At 38.0% G+C, this 13,335-nt stretch overlaps 1 pseudogene; it reads left to right on the top strand.

Moving 5' to 3' along the window:
- Positions 1–25: 25 nt before the first annotated feature.
- LOC104455222 lies at positions 26–12,994 on the top strand (annotated as a pseudogene).
- Positions 12,995–13,335: the final 341 nt, after the last annotated feature.

Genomic DNA, 13,335 nt, shown 5'->3' on the forward strand with positions numbered 1-13,335 from the left:
CAGTTACGGCATTCTATTATTGGAGATGTTCACTGGAAAGAGACCCACTGAAGAGGCCTTTGGGCATTGTCTTAACCTTCATAGCTTTGTCCAAATGGCTCTTCCTGATCGAGTGATGGACATTGTAGACTCAAGGCTTTGGAGTGAAGCCGGTGATCGACAGCAGGGGATGAGGATCAAAGATTGCATAATCTCCATTTTTGAAGTTGGTGTCGAATGTTCGATAGAATCACCACTGGATCGGATGGACATGACTGAGGCGATTAGGAAATTATACTCGATCAAGGCAAGTTACGAAATCAAAGAGAGGACAGGTATGTAGCTAAGTAAATTTTCCCGTTGCACCTTGGAATTTTTTCACTAGCAGAGAAAATCATGTAAAGGCAATGCTAGCAGATTCACATGAATGTCTCCCTAACTAGGCTGCCTACCCATACCCTTTATGTATGTTTTTAATAATTACACCCATACTTATATTTAAAATTGTAGAAAGTGGATCTATGGAGTTGGAGTCTACCTATTTCCATTAAGTAACCATGTAAAAATTGATGAATTTGCTTATTAGCATGATTCTCTTGATATCTAATGCCGATGTTTACCAAAGCATCGATGCATTGCTTAATTACTTGAATTATCTGATTAATTCATTTTATGCACTTTAACCCGCGTTACCATTTCAATTATATGAATAAATGATGGTTAATAATTTTGAGAGGTTTTCAAGTTGGTCGAGACTGAATATCAAACTATACAGATCCCTAAGCTTGTGATATTAAATCCTAGAGTGTAATAGATGTGTGGGGAAACTAGCAAATCCACGGATTCCATAAAATTGACAAAAATAAATTTGGAACCAAAATCCTATTCGATAGACTATATGTGATAGGTTTCGGACTCCAATAAACCTACATGATTTTTTATTTTCTTTAAAGGCACTCAACTTTACAAATGCTTAGACATAAATTATAAATAGAGCAGAATCGTTAAACTCAGCCAGACCTATTTATTATATAATGTCTCTATATTCAGTCTAACCCTCAAAAACAATACCGAGCCTCAAAATTCATACCCAACTATGTAACCAACTTACATATGTTCATAAGAATACGCGTCGGTCGAGTTAAATCTATTATCAAATTAAAAATGAAAAATTACAAAAATTATAAATATGATGGAAAAAAAAATGAAAAACCCAATATGAACTATATCAAATAGACAAGCTAAAAATTGAAAAAGAAATTTCATCTTGTTTGCAAGTATGCAACAACTCTAACGTTTAGGAGTGAGCTGTCATCTTCGGCGAATCAAACCTTTCGTCAAGCCGTAGCCATGGCTGGGCCATTGCCCTCGCGCCTCCCCACGGCCCTCTCTCTGCAAGCTTGACCGAATGATTACGTGGCTATGTCAATCAAATCCAAAGAGGACGAAGAGGGGGGCAGCCTCACGTGAGATCATTAGCTCAAGGCCGACTCTCAGTGTTGCAGTTGAGCGCGATGTCACTATCAATTGGAAAAAAAAGTGCTTGATGGAATTTGAGCGATGTTACCAACGGAATTCTGCTGTGGCCATGTTGCTGACACCGGCGGCCACCGTGTGTGACCCCTACCTCCTATTCAGGCGACGAAGTCTCAATGGACAGGCCAGATATGGAGGAGGCATCATCAGATCTAGAGACGACTTGTGACCTCATCAGTGTCGGCAACTTAATTGTAGATGACGAGAGGAGCTCCATGCGAGGTTTTGAGACCTGCCAAAGGCATGAACTTCACGTTCAGTCAAGCTCTGCACCCATAAAGGAGAGAGGGAGAGTGATAGCTGCGAAAGCAGGAACGACAAAACGACATTGAAGCGATAGGGGAGAGAGAGCGAACGGAAGGTGACACGATCTCTCATGACACAAGCTGCGCTTTTTTACATCATTAATAATTTGAAGTAAGTTCAGAATCAATAGTGAAATCAATTATATGAAACAATTTCAGACTTAATAGTTAAATTAAATATTTGAAATGTTTTTCAGATGTAACGGTCACATTAAATTTTGAAATGGTTTCAAAACTTAACGGTTACACTAATAATCCGAAACGATTTCAAAATAAATGAGCAGTTTAATAGTCTGAAACGGTTTTAGATTAATGACCAATTAATACTTTGAAATAATTTTAGAAATAACAGTCAAATTAAGTATTTGTAACAGTTACAAAGCTTATAACAGTTACAAATAAATGTCTAGAATAATGCTTTGTAACAATTATAGAGTTAATGCTCAAATTGGTGTCTATAACAGTAAATTTATGTCCGTTAGGAGTTACGGCCGAATTAATTCTAAAACGATTTAGAGTTAATGCGCCGATTTAAATGTGATATGCACTGTCTATAAAAGATAATGTAGAGAGCAGATTACCAGATAATGAACGATCGACAATCGATAATCGATAATTGAAAATGCTGAAACTAATCAACAAAGCACTCACACAAGAGCAATTGCTAGCACAATTGCAATTGTGAGTTCTCTCAATTTCTCTCTTCTGTTCAATGTGAGAATTGGTGGTGTACCTTAACTAGACGACATTTGTGGGGCTGGATCTTAAGAAAGTCAGAGCCTGTGAAGAAGAGATCAGATGTTCTACATCTGAAGAACGTCGAACTAGTATTATTGGAAGACGTCAGACGTTTGTGGTCAAAAATCCAAGAACATCAAAACCGGTGTTACTAGAAGGTGTCAGATGTTCGCGATCAGAGTCTGAAGAATGTCAGAACTACTGCTGTGAGGACATCAGACGTTTGTGTTCAAAACCCAAAGAAACTTCTCAACCAAATTTTGGAGCACGGTACAAGGTTAATATGATTAGTCCCTTTAGCTCTTCAAAGCATTTTTTTTTTAAATGCACGTAAATGCTATGGAAACACGTGTATAAGTGTTTTACTTCTGTTGCGATCAAACATTTGATCTTAATTTACTTATGGAAACACGTGTATAAGTGTTTTTACTTCTATTGCGATCAGACATTTGATCTTAATTTACTTATGCACGTATGCTTGTCTATTGAAACAAACACCTAACAGATTTATTGGCACAAAAGAACACATTCGGATCAAATACAAATCCTCGGGACAAACGAAGGAGTTTTCACGTAATCTCTTTGACGTGTACCCTCATTTATTTTTATTTTTTTCTCTTCCTCTTTCTTTTTTCGGTTTGAACACATACATTTTGTTTTGTTGATTAAGAGTGTACCCAAACCACTTTTGTCATCTAGTTGTTGGAATTCTCATCAATACTCCATCCTTTGTCTTCTGTATCATGTAGATGTTCCTTTGGAAAGCTGGCAAGATCGTACTTTGGCCATATTGATAATAGCTGCCGTGGCTTCCTTGGTACTTGGAATAAAGACAGAGGTGAGACTGGCCTGCTCACAATATGAGTGTTGGTGATGCGATATTGAGATTTGTCTTAGTTTCTTTCTGGTTGCTTTAGCTTGATTTTTTTTTTTTTTTTTTGGTATGTTGCCAATCCTTGCCCAAACTGACAGCGAAAGGTAATTAACATCAAAAGAAGGATGTGAAAGCTTCGCTGAAGGTATTCGTTGCTTGGTGCATATAATGGTCTTTATCAAGAATATTTTCCTTTATATCCCAGCACAAAGAGTCATTGGCACGTACGGACAATATAAGTTCCTACCCAGATGTACCCCGTGTCATGTTTACAACTAATCATTTATTTATTTTTCGTCAAAGCATTTGAACACATGTATCTCCTATCCGAACACCGGTGCTTAAGCCTCATCTGACATGTGAATTCATTTGTTTTTTTTTTTTTAATAAAGCTTATATAACAAAACTTTAATAACTTTTTATTTAATGATCGATTATGCAATCTATTCCGTGTGTTTCTTTTAGGGCATTAAGGAAGGATGGTATGATGGTGGGGGCATTGCTTTTGCTGTTATTCTCGTCATTGCAGGTAGGGTTGAGTTAGATTACAAGACTTGTTTGTATTGGAATTTTGTTAACGCGTGTATTAAGATTTGAAATCTTTTATTTAGTATCTATTCACTTTTAAAAATTTCAAGTATTGCTTCATGCCGACGCTGGAAATGTTTTTGCTGATTGATCAGATGATAAATTATATTCTCAGAAGCAACTTATCATGCCACATGATTCCTTCTGATTATTCAGATCGCAACTTATATGCTCAGGAGACATGTTATGATGCCGCATGTTTTAACTTCTTCTGATAAGGTTGCAGAATAATAACATAATAAAAAACAATCAATGTTTTAATTTGCGGTGAATAATTTACTTCTTCCACTATGGATGCTCCACTATGGATGCTGTTGACTGCTGTAAGATGCAATGACATAGAAATTATTCGTAATGGGTGGTTTGTTAATTGGGATTTGATTCCTGCCTGCAGCTATAAGCGATTAGAGACAGTCCCCTGCATTTTCAAGACTTAAATGAGGAGAAAACAGATATACGCTTGGAGGTGGGTACTTTATATGAGATGTGTGAGTTACATTCTTCTCTTTCCTGTATGCATATGATAGATGTCAGAGGTGGCAGAAGAATAGAAGTTTCAATATATGATGCCATTGTTGGTGATGTTGTTCTCCTTAAGATCGGTGACCAGGCAAGTAACTAAAACCAGTTCTGCATTTGGTACCCTCCTCATGAGGACAGTGAATATGTTCTTTCATTTGATGTTCACTTTTGTCTCCAGGTTCCTGCAGACAGAGTCTTGATTTCTGGTCATTCCCTGGTGATTGACAAATCTAGCATGAATGGAGCGTGCAAAATTGTAATGTCTCACGGCAATTATGCTCTCGCTAGGTGATCAATCTATCAACAAATTGGCCTTTCTTATTTTCTTTTATTGTTTCGATCAGGTTCACAAGGATGCAAGGGAACCATTTTTAATGTCTGGCTGCAAAGTTGCAGATGGCAATGGCACTGTGCTTGTAAGTATTTTTTCCATTCTTCTACTTTGCTTTCCTCATCATACTTCTCTGTGCTTTTATTTCACATCACGGAGAAGATCCACACTTCATAAGTAGGCTAATTTACTTGAAGCATATTGCTACGCTACCTTGTTGTTTGCTAAATATGGGTTGTAAAATTGAAAGTCATGGGTTCTTGAGTTAATTTGGTGAAGGAGCATGACTCTTTTAATCTCAACTAAACTCTGTTCTGAGATAGAGGGTAACCCTTAAAAATGATTTCAAGAAAGTACGGGAGATATTTAAAAATATACAGTTTATTCTGTCCTTGAGGCCTCGTTATGAGGAGGTGAGTCAAATTTGAATTGAATGGATGGCTCTGTCCCTTTGAACGTGCACTTATACGCTTTGCTCTGGCTGTCCTGACTACCTGCGTGTTTCTCAATGGATTTCTAGCAGTAGGGTTGTCTCTGATATCAGAATTAGTTTGCCAAAAATGGTGCTTCCTGAGATGGGGGTTTACTCTATCCCAAGTCTGTCTTTATCACAAATCAAGGCTTATTTCCATCTGTCTTCTGCCTCACTTTTCTGTTTTTGCCTCTCAGGTGATGAGTGTGGGTATTAACATTGAGTGGGGTTTGCCCATGGCTAGTTTTCGGAAGATACTGGGGAAGAGACACTCTTGCAGGTTAGTTTCTCTAAACTCTTTATTTTTTTCCCTGTTTTTGGAAGATATGGATTTTGGTTGTCATACCGATTTCTTCACTTTTATATTAGGTGGGTATACTACTTTCATTGCTGGACTGCATGCAGCTGTTGCTGTTTTGGCTGCTCTTTTAGCAAGTTAACTGTTATTGTAATGTAAACAAAAACTGCAATTTTATTTTATTAATTCCTCTATCTCTGAAGTCATTCCTCATACTGAAACCGTAATAGATCTTACAAACTCAACCTTTGTGCAGATTTTTTACTGGATATACAAAAAAATCCAAATGGCACCATTCAGTTTAAGGCTGGGAAGACTATCGCTATTGCGTTATTGTAGATGGAGTGATCGAAAAAATCACTGCAGCAGTAAGTGTATTTCTGATGGAATAGTTTTTGTAAATTAATTTTAGGTAGCTCGTCAGTAACTTTCGAACCTTCCAGGTTACCATTGTAGCAGTTGCAGTACCTAAGGGCCTTCCTTTAGCTGCTAAACTGACGTAAGTTTGTCCACTATGAAGAATAGACTTCTTAATACAATATTTATATCGGTTATGACCTGTCCAAGTTTCTGTTACTTTTTATCTCATTGGTTTTTTTAGAATTTGATATAGCTGGATAGTATTTCTTTTCTGTAATCATCTGCTGGCCTTTAAACGGATTTATGTGGAAGTGTACAATGTTCATACTCTCACTTTGTACCTTTGATGCAATGAGCAGACTAGCTTACTCGATGAGAAAAATGATGGTGGGAAAAGCTATGGTATGGAGATTTTCTACTCCTTACGGCGACCTTCATCTGAATCTTTTATGGCAGTAAAATGGAATTCCTAAAAACCAACAGTAAAAAGTTCAGGTGCGAAGGCTTTCTGAATGCCCGACTATGGGATTTGCCACAACTATCTGAAGTCATAAAACCGGAACCTTGACTTTAAATCAGGTACGTTGTTTTACAGGTTGCTTTTGCTGATCTAAGCATGGTGTTGAGAACTCCTTATTTGCCATTTATCTGAGTGCAAGTAGATTTGAACTCTTAAAGAGCTTTTTAGCTATTGTAGCAGTGAAACATGCTCGTTCTCACAGAGACATCATATGAGGGTGTTGTCGGTAACATCATTTTTGAGACAGTAGTTTGACTATGAATGATACTAAAGGAGTTGTGGTTCTGGAATGAACTTTGAGACTCTTAATAACGTGAAGAAAATGTCCTTCTTGTGACAGATGACAGTTGTCAAGGCTTATGCCAGTGGAAGAAAAGTTGATCCTCCAGACAGCACCTCAAAGTTATCAACTTCTCCGATTTCTCTACTGATTGAAGCCATTGCTCAGAATAATGCGCCTGAGGTGGGTTTGCAACTGTTGGTATTAGTGGAAGCGTGCGCTTGATGTGTGTGTAATATATCAAGGGAGCAAGGGAACTAAAAACAATGTGTGTAAGAATTGATTGGGCAAAGAAGCAACCAGAATGTTTTGTAAGAGAGTGGCGGCAAGGGAGCCCAAAGGAACAAAATGAAGGCTTTTGTTATTTGATGAGAACTACAAAGAGAAGAGGGAAGGAGCTGAACTTGTTGGTCTGCTACGCTCCACACCTTGCTATTTATAAGCAAGGTTCACCGACTTATGGCCCACAATTTATAACTTTTAGTAGAATTTTAATCCTGCAATTTTTTACTTCAACAATCGACTCCTCAAGGAAAACATCTCTGCCATTTGCAGAGATAATTTTATGGACTCTTCCACTCAAATTTAGTAGACTCCAGACTCTTCTTGCGGGCCAAGCACTAGATTTTTTTTGGATTTTTTCATATTTCTCTAGCAAATACTTATGCTAGAAAACTCTAGGAATTGGATCAGCATTTTAAGAGCAACATCAGTAATGGCTGTTTAATAGCGGCGACCAGTGATAACTTCATGTGTTTTTACTTCTTTAGACAGTGGGAGATGTAGAGCTGTCTGCTTCGCCAACTGAAAAGGGCATTCTACAGCGGGGGATCAAGGTTCTTGCTTAAGTTTTATATCGCTTACTTATGCTCTTCACTCCTATCTCTAGTTCATCTATTTGTTTGACGAGTGATGTCATTAGACTACTCATGATGCCTCATTTGCAGCTGGAGATGGAAATTGAAGTCGTTCGGTCAAGTTCCTCTATAATTCATGTTTTCCCTTTCAATTCTGAGAAAAAAACGAGGTGGAGTTGTTGTAAAGCTGGTATATTTCTCAGTCCTTAGTTTTATTGATCACGCGTGCACTGCTGAAGAGGACATTTGCTACAATATGCACATTATATCTTATTGTTATTTAGAGTGCGAATCTTGTCATGCGGATTGGCACAAATAAAAAGATCTAGTTATGCAGACAGTATCAGTGTCATTGCAATACCTTTTGAGATTGTACCGAGCTGCTATAACAGTAACTAAAGTTTTGGGAAAGTTGCTTTTGTATGCGAAACTAACTCCCAGACGGTCAGGACACTGTTGTTTTTGCCCTTCAACAGCTTTACTTTTAAGGCAGTATTAGTGCGGTGCTTTTCTTTGTGCTTACATCGTAAGCAGGTCTTGACAACAAAGGAGTTAAGATTCTAAGGCACAGTAAAATGGTGGAATACCCACTTGATTGAAAAAAAAGGTGGTACAAATCTCAGCAGTTTGGGCAAGGTAACCTAGGTTTTTCAAACTTCAAATCACGATTTTACTTAGTGATGGCTTGGTTTGGGGTGTTTGAAGGACTATATTATAGTTGAATCTGCATTAGTAAGTTCTTTGAAACTTCTAAAGTACTTATCATTTGAAAGTAAATAGTTAGAGGTCTGCTGAGCTTAAATTTCAAAAAATTATATCTGCAGATTTAATGATATTGACAAGTTCCCATAGTACAATCATCTGATTTTGTCATGTTGGATGCAATCCCATTAATATGCTAAAATAATAAGATCTGCATATTGGTCCTTAAGTTTTAGATTGAACAGTAGTTGGATCCTATATTAGATTTGAGATTTTGCTAGCCATCACTATGGGGCAAAGCCATGCATCCTTTCTATACGATAGGTGTGTAAAGGTCATTTACTGTTGGGTTCATGAATCATTTATTTCTTTCTCTTAAACTACTCTTTGGTGGTTTGAACAAAAAAAGAATTTGCTGTTTAAGAAAATTAAGTTTTGGTCTTGGCTGGTACTTGCTTATGATGCACACCCATATTGTGCACAGTTATTGGGTTGAGTTACAACAATGTTAAATCTCCTGCAGATTTATACTACAATTGTATTGTGATGCAATGTAAATCCATCGTTAATGATTGTTTTTAAACTTTCAAGCACAGCAAGACTCAGAAGTTTGCATGCACCAGAAAGGAGCTGCTGAAATAGTTTTGGCTTTTTGTACAAAGTACAAGGATGCAAATGGTCAAGTGGTAGCAATGGATAAAGATCAGGTTTGGGAAATAATTGGCTATTATAGCAATTCAATAGCTGCTAGCTTTTTCCTTGCTGAAATCTTTCACAGTGCTATTATAGTTTGAAATAATTTTGGCAAATCTACATTTCATAAATGCCATGTTTTTTCTGTGACAGCAGAGCACATATTCTGGTATTGCACTTATGTTCTTCATGGGATTATGCCTTGACATTTTCCTGATCTAATTTTCACCATTTAGTTTTGGAAGTTTTGTGCATTACACATTCCATTCCATGGGAGGCAGATCTTGAATCCTCTGTACTACTCTTTCCTACGCAACCATTCTTGAATACCTTGTATTATGTATGTATTTCACATTTGTTGCTTTTATATTCATGGTTACACTTTTATCCATGATTAGGCTTTTTGCATAGTCTCAGAGTCAGGGTGGTAAATTGTTTTCTTGATGTTTTCTTGCCTTGTTACAAGTCATTAATGATATTGATGGAAGATCATTAAGTGAGTTTCCTCTTGTTTTGCAGAAGATGTATTTCAGAAAGGCTATTGAAGATATGGCTACTGATAGTCTGCCCTGCGTTGCCATTGCATATAGATCATATGACACAAAAGACATTCCTCTAGATAAAGAACAGTAAACCAAGTGGGCATTACCAGAAGATGAGCATATCTTACTGGCTATTGTGGGCATAAAGGTAATTCTTGTATAGCAGTGAACAAGATATTAAGTGAAAAGGACATCATTGATTTCTATTTTTTCTCATTTCTGGTTATGAAAGGTTCCCTGCAAGATGATATGACTCTAGGAATGCTTAAATTGTTGGAGGTTTTCTAACATTCAGAGAAAACTTCTGCTTTGGAAAATTCAGTTCTTTTCCATGACTTTGAAGAGTTCTTGTTGGGGACCTAATGAAATTTAATGTTTTTGTTATTTCATTGACACCAGCTGGTTGATCCAACTTTTTAAATAACTTTTGCTGGAATCCATAGAACTCTGTCTCGGTACAAGTGGCTGGCAAGTGAAGAAAGAAAATATTTTCTTACGTTTGGCCGGATGCGCTGTTAATCATTTGCTGTACTTACTCTTAATATGTATGCAGTTTAATTGTAAGAATGATGAATTCTCTTGCACGCTCATACCATGCAGGATCCTTGTCGTCCTGAAGTAAAAGATGCCATGAAACTATGCCAAAATGCTAGAGTTAAGGTATGTTAATATTTTTTATCATTTTTTTCAGTTGGTTTATTTGGGGATATGATCCTTCATCCTTCTGCTGCTTCTTTTTTAATTACTTCAGGAACTCAAAATTTGAGTTTCTCATCATTTGCATCCTTTTAGGTGGTCATATTGGATATTTATGTTGGTTCGATGCTTTTCTTTGGAAAATGGATTGACCATAATTCATTTTGGTATAATGAAGTTGATATGAAGGGTAAGACATAGAGGTTCTGTTTACGATCGCGATTGAGAAGTACATTGTCATTTAGTCATTTCAGTAAAGGGTGCTTTCAAGATATTTTCTTAGGATGCTAATCATTGATGCTGGATTCCAAATAGTAATTTGCAGCAGCATTACAGATTGAGGATAGGTACTTATCTAGATGTGACCTCAGTATGTGATTAATCTTATTTGGTGATAGGTACGAATGGTTACTGGTGACCATCTCCAAATTGCCAAAGCAATTGCTTTGGAATGCAGGATACTAGATCCAGAAGCAGATGCTATTGCGCCAAACCTTATTAAAAGAAAAACTTTCCGTTTCTTAAGTGATGAGGAAAGAGAAGAAGTTGCTGAGAAGATATCAGTATGGCATTGCTTCTCTTCCGTGTAATTAATCATGTCTTCTATTTGAAGGTGTGCTTATGTGATTTGCAACAGGTTATGGGAAGATCATCTCCTAACGACAAGCTTCTGGTTGTTCAAGCATTGGGAAAGCGAGGACACGTTGTTGCTGTAACTGGGGATGGCACTAATGATGCTCCTGCTCCACAAGGTTGACACCATTTTTCTGAGGGTTCCTTTAATAATGTCCTAATTATCACCTTTTCTATTAATTCATGACTTCTGTCATTCTAGCGTCTATTCAGCAGATATAGCAGACAGATGCCTTGAAATCCTTCTATAGAACTGGTTCATAGTCTTGAAGTCCCTGGATGCCTCATGGTATCTTTCTGTGCTAAGATGAGTTGCAATATGTTGGTAAATTTGGTTGTAGTCTTCAAGTCGCTTCATGTCTGGAAGTTGTCTTGTTCTTATATTTACTACAAGGTAAATAGATTGCAAGGTGTTAAAAAAATGTGGGATCTTAGTTTGCCATGTTTTTAGAAAATATTTCATAGTCATGAATGGCTCTCCAGTGTTCATTTTTTTGGTCCGCTTATACCCATGCACTTCTGTTGTGCCTTGACTTTGAACTCTTTTCAACCAATAATTTTGTTGCTTGGATATCTCTTTTATCTTGGAGTTCAGGCAGATATTGGCCTTGCAATGGTATTCAAGGGATGGAAGTTGCAAAAGAGTTTTCAGACATTATAATGGGGAGTCTGCCTGAATTTCTAAAGCGGAATTCAGCATCCTCATGACAGAGTTTATTGTTTGATTGAACTTTTCTGGAAAGAGGTGTCAACTAATGGCAATGAGTTATAGTGGAGCTTCAGTACATAAGTTACTTGGAGGGTTCTCTCTCTAGAAAGTTGTCTACTTATTTTACTAGATGGTACTGTGCATATTTACTTGACTCAGATACGTAGTCCAGATTCCTCAAACGAGTACTCCACAATACTAAAACTTCACCTGCAAAATTGGAAAATATTCAGATTTGGAAAACAGCAATAGAATTGGGTGGTGGCAAATCTTTTTTGGGTTATTGATTAGTTGATTCCACATTGTCAACTTAATTGTGGGTTATGATTTTGGATCTGAGTGCTTTTGGTTGATTAATCCTTAGAAAGTGTAGTGATGGTTGACAGACCTCCATTTATCTAGTGGGGAAGATCTGTACATTCAAATATTCATAAACTTATCCAGTGTCAGCTTATAGTGAATGTTGCAACTCTTATCTTTAACGTCGTTGCTGCTTTTTCCTCAGGTGATGTTTCATTGAATGCAGTGCAAGTACTCTCTCTCTCTCTCTCTCTCTCTTGCACGCGTGGGTGTGCATGCACGCACATGTGGGCGCCCCTACCCATTATTGCTTCTCTTTGCCCACTCTAGTTCTCAACTTTTCTCTTTGCTTGCAGATTCTATGGGTTAATCTTATCATTTCGAACACCCTTGGTGCAGTAGCACTGGCTACCGAGCCTCCAACTGACCACCTTAAGCATAGGCCTAGGAGGTAAGAGTTCCCAGATGTTATTATTGAGTGCAACATATGTGAAGAATTTTGGTCACAAGCTTGGAGATCCTCTTTTTTCCTTGTCAACTCAAATCCTTGATTTCTTTAGATGTGTATTGGGATTTCTTCACTTGCCGGAACCTGTCGTTTACCCTTACTCTTCAAGTACGCACTGGCTGGGTGATTTTCTCAATTGCAGAGAACCTCTCATCACAAATATCATGTGGAGGAATTTATTGATACAGGTATAGCCACCAACACTTTATTAGAAAGGGTTTTTGCTGGCTTCTTGCTCCTAACAGAGGAATTTGGGTCTTTAGGCTGCCTATTAAGTGAGTGTCCTGCTCGTTCTTGATTTCCGTGGTATAAGCTTTTACTGAAATTGGAGTATGGTAGGAACGGTCATGCTCACAAAGTGAAGGATACCCTCATCTCTGTCTTTTGCCAAGTAAGTTTGGTTCCTTAGTCAAAGAAGACCAAAAGATTAGTGGTTCTGGGCTGCTATTGTTGAGATTACTTATGCGTTTGCTGACGGAATTGAATAGGTCGGATCTCTAGTAAGAACATCTGGCAATAGAATTGTTTCACCAGCTGAGAAGACTGAATGAAACGCGAACCGTATTTCAACGTCGAATCTTTTTACTAGGGCAAGGAAACAAATTGACACTTGTCCTCCAAAGAGAACGCCTCCTTAGGCAGTGTGCCATCTAGCCCACTCGTCCGTCGACCCACGGCCAAGCCTGCTTTCAAGCGCCGAAGCTCCGGTAGGCCCCGGCCCTGTTCTTGTGCCCTGTTTTGGCCGCGCCGGGCCGGAGCTTCGCGGTCGTCCAGCCCACGCGAGCTCCGCCCCGACCTTCCTTTGTTTGTTGTGCACGTCCTGGATTGATTGTCGAGGGTTCCGGCTCGGGTTTGAGCCTCGGTTGAGCGGAGGATCTCTCTTTTCCATGGT

Source organism: Eucalyptus grandis, chromosome 7 (genome assembly GCF_016545825.1).
Source record: "Eucalyptus grandis isolate ANBG69807.140 chromosome 7, ASM1654582v1, whole genome shotgun sequence".
Taxonomy (NCBI): domain Eukaryota; kingdom Viridiplantae; phylum Streptophyta; class Magnoliopsida; order Myrtales; family Myrtaceae; genus Eucalyptus; species Eucalyptus grandis.